The 4,501-nt window shown below is 44.0% G+C and overlaps 1 pseudogene; it reads right to left on the bottom strand.

The window, feature by feature from the left end:
• Positions 1–274: 274 nt before the first annotated feature.
• On the bottom strand, positions 275–1,690 carry LOC124973876 (sorting and assembly machinery component 50 homolog; annotated as a pseudogene).
• Positions 1,691–4,501: the final 2,811 nt, after the last annotated feature.

Below are 4,501 nucleotides of genomic sequence, written 5' to 3'. Positions count from 1 at the left end.
TATCATATTAAATATTTTAATTTCAAATATGTTCTCCCAGTTTATTTGCCTTTTATTCTTAATAATAATATTTGATGCACAGAAGTTATAATTTTGATGGATTCCATTTATCTATATTTTATTTTGTTATTCATGTTTTTTTTCTTTAAAATTTATTGACTGGTTTCCCAGCAGAGCCGCAACCCAGGGCCACTCAACAGCCTCCCCTGGGAAGTCATGTGGCATGGTGACTCCTGCTGCCTGTGTCCTCAAGCTTCTCTGGAGGAAGCACCAGCTACAGGAACCACATCCCAGCTGCAAACTGCACACCTTCACATATCCTGTCGTCCTGCAGCACTCCCATGGGGATGCAGTAGTTGAGCTCCAGGTGAGTGATATTGCCCAGCCTGAGGGCGATGCCTGCTCTATAGGACCAGCAGATGCACTTGGCCAGTTCACAAATGTGGGCTCTGGGACCCTCCCTGTACTTGAGTTTGCAGAGTTTTCCCGCTTTCAGGAAAAAGTGGGTTCTGAAGAGCTCTCCAAAGCCACCTGACCTGGCTGGAAGGGCAGCGGGGTGTACAGGTGCAGGCCATTGGCCCAGTAGCCTTTTCCTCCCAGGTAGTCCCCTTCACTCTGGGACCTGATGCTCTGCATGCTGAGTCCATGGACACTGGTGGGTCCTCAGAGGTAAAACCTGTCAGCAATACTCGATGGTTTCTCACCAATGGGCACCAGCATTCCACCCCAGAGAGAGACTGAGAACACCGAATCCAACACAAGCTACTTGTTCAACTGAAGCTCAAAGTCTTTTAGGAAACTCACATTCCAGCCAGTGTAGCCTGCCCATTCCTGGTTAACCTTCAGCAAGGCACCTCTTCTTGGTAAGATGGAAGAATTCCCAGTGTCGATGACCATGACGTACAAAAGGGACGACTTCAGTGAATGCCCACTTTCTTTCCGCACCACAAAAGATGCCATCCTGGAGAGGCAGCCAAGTTCCTGCCCCATGCCCTCCCACTTGATGGTGTGGCTGTTCTTCTATATGGGAAAGCTGTACTTGCTGGACAAGTACAGCTTTGGGAGGCAGTTGTACTCTGCCTCCCGGAGTGAGATCCATGGGAACTGCCCAGTGACTTTGTACACGTTTACAGAGAGATTTCTCTTGAAGTTTCCAGGCTGCAGTTTGAAGAAGGACAGGCCATAGGAAGTTTCTTTGGTTCCATAGAAAAACTCAAAATTCACTTTTTCTGCACTGTTCCAGAAGATTAGGGAACTAGAGACCATGTTGCCCTCAGTGTTCCGGACCATGATGTTGTACCTGCCCATCAGTCTCTTTAACTGTCACCTCGAAGGTGATGTCTAACCCATTGGGCAGTGCATTGTCACCTTGACATGTGTCAATCAAAATGTCCACTTGTCTAAAGATCCCCAGACACAGCAACTTCTTGCAGTCTTCCTGAGTCATCCGCATCACCTCAATGAGGTTTCTAGCCTTAAAAGCATCTCCAATTTCACACATGATGATGACATCCCTAGTCCTTCCAAGGCAATCAAAGTGAATATGCTGGACTATCATGCCTTTGTTTTCCAATATTTCCTTTTTAGCTTCAGGTTCAACTTCAACAAATTTGGCTTCTACACCTAATGTTCCAAAATCAGGCCCATTTGATGGAAGAGGCTCCAAATTCCGAGAGTACACTGTCCCCATGTCTCCCTCTCCAGTCGCCGCCTTCTGAAGCTGCCCCAGCAGGATCAAGGCTTAACTGTGAGCACAGAGGGAGCATCCACAGTGACTGAGCTGCCTCTTAGCACACAACCTGATTGTTCATGCTTTTAATGTCATGTGTTAGAATTTATTGCCAAATCAAATGTCATACCTGTATTTTTATCTTAATATTTTTATGGTTGTAGTTTTTATATTTAGGTCCATAATATCCACATTTCAAGTTAACTTTTGTAATTAGTGTGAGATTGGAACATAATTTTATTCTTTTCCATGCGAATATCAGTTGTTCTAGCATCTTTTGTTGAAGAAGCAATTATTTTCCCATTTAGTGTTCTATTGAAAATGAATTGGCCATGAATGTACAGGTTTATTTCTGAATCTTTAACTATATTGCATTTTCTAGTCTATAATTTTCCTTACATCATTACCACACTGATGCGATTACTCTGCATTTGCAGTAGGTTGTGAAATCCAAAACTATGAGTCCTAAGATTGTTATTCTTTCTAAACATTGTTCGGTCAGTTCTGGGACTCTGGCAATTCTTTGTTAGTCAGCGTTTCATTGCTGTAAGAAAACATCTAAGGCAAGCAACTTACAAGGAGAAAAGGTTCATTTTGACCCAAGTTTTGGGGGTTTTGGTCTGTAGCTGTTTGCTCTGTTGCTTTTGGGCCTGTCAGGAAGTGCACCATCATGGCAGGGAGCATGCAGTAGAGCAAAGTTATTCATCCATGGTGGACAGGAAGGAGGGGGGAAAGGTAAAGAGAAAGGGCCATGGTTCCAACATCCCTGTCAGTAGCACATGCCCAGTAACCTAATTTCCTTTCCCTATGCCCCATGTCTTAAAAGTTCCACCAGCTCCCAGTAGTGCCACCAGCTGGGGACTAAGCTTTCAACACACAGGAGACATTTCTGATCCAGACTAGGGCAAATAGATAGGGGTTTATGAAAGGGTTTCCTCATGAATTTAAAAATCTGTTTTTACCTTCTACAAAATGACTTGGAATTTTGTTAAGGATTATATCAACTCTGTTGCTTTGGGTAGTATTTTCATCTTAACCATGTTGAGTTTTCCAATCTACAATCACAGAAAGTCTTTCCATTGTGTTAATTCCACTTTAATTTCTTTTTTCCTAGATGGCAGTGAGTTGCTCATTTGTTTTATGACATTTAAGAGAATGTCTTCTGAGTGTCATCTTCTGTCCTGAGACAGTTCCCTGTTAGACACCCTGAGGGGAAGCACCTTGGTTGTTGGGGTGTCCCTAGACAGGTTGGAACACACACATGCACAGACACACAGACACTTGCACATATACACAAACACACACACACAATTATTTGAGAAGAGAATTTACTGTGCAGCACCCAGAGCCAAGGTCCAGGGTCCCACCCTTGGAATACAACTGACCTATTCAAGGCCATAACAAAGCAGAGGAAGTTGATGAGGAGAGTGAAAAGTCACCCTACTCTCTGACCACTTTGATGCTTCCAAAAATTCAGTGGTTGCTCTGAACTTCTGAGTGTCCTCCAGACTTCTGAAGAAGTTGATTCAAATGTTGCTAAATATGTTGATGCTTCCCTGGAGAGATGGGTCCTGAGAACCCGTTCTCTTCAGGTAGGTTCCTTCCTACAACTTAATAACTATTCTATGCTGAAGAGCCCCACCCCGCCTCAGTTACTGTGTGCTGCTGACACAAAGTCAAAGCTACAAAGTCTGCCTGTCTTGTGGCCCTGTATGCTTAGGATCTCTTCATTGTCCTTTTTTCTTTATTAACTGCCACCTTAAAGGAAGGGTCTCCATGAGCAGATCTCATGTTCTCCCCTGGGGGAACCAGTTGCTCTGGTTTGCTGGAGACCGAAGGATTTCCTAGGGTACAGGGATTGTATTGCTAAAGTAGGCTGATTGACCAGGATGGTGGGCACCTTATCTCCCACACCTACACACACACACACACACACAAACAGACATGTTGTTTTTGATCTAAGTAGCTCATGAAGCTAATTGGGTTTGGAAAATGCATAATTCAATTAGACTCTGAATGGAACTTGAGTGGAGACCTTCTGCACATGACTTCCCGACCATTCTGTGGACTGCATGAAAGGAGTTTAGCCAACTCCTGATCAGATCAGTCATATTTCAGACACTTGTACGGGTGGGTCAAGGGATTCTTCAACTGGATGCTAATGAGAAGGCTTTAGTACTGCAAATAATCATTTATGTTGGTCTTCCATGGAGACAAAACCACTAGACTATTCTGTTTGGATTCTTCTACCAGAGTCAGGTTTTGTTTCCTTTCCCAGAAGGGAATCTGTTAATTTCTTCCCTCTGTCACCCTGTACTAAATGACTCTTCAACACTCAACAATAACCAGTTCTGACTCTAGAACAATAGTTCTCAATGGGAGGCAGGCAGAGGACATCTGGCCTTTTGGGCACTCACAACTGGGGTAGTGTGCCATTGGCCCCAAGTGGGCATGAGTCAGGCCTGCTGCTTGACATCCTCCCACACATGGGACAGTCACATGCAGAGATTTCCCCAGACCCCATGTTTACTTTGCCCAGGGCAAGCAACCTGCTTTAGAAGAGCCCATTATGATAGGTCAATATGGCCAGACAGAAAAAATTATAAATATCCACAGCAAAATTTTCTCCTATTTTTAGCTAGTTCAATATGCAACAACTGATCTACTCAAATATGCTGTGGCCTCAAATAAAAACAATGATTTTGGGCTTTGGAAACTCAAACCTCAGATGCAGTGGAACCTGAGGCACTTGCCCATCTACCATCTCTTGTC

The sequence above is a fragment of the Sciurus carolinensis genome, unplaced genomic scaffold (genome assembly GCF_902686445.1).
Source record: "Sciurus carolinensis unplaced genomic scaffold, mSciCar1.2, whole genome shotgun sequence".
NCBI classification, from domain to species: domain Eukaryota; kingdom Metazoa; phylum Chordata; class Mammalia; order Rodentia; family Sciuridae; genus Sciurus; species Sciurus carolinensis.
This window is presented reverse-complemented; position numbering and strand designations above follow the sequence as displayed.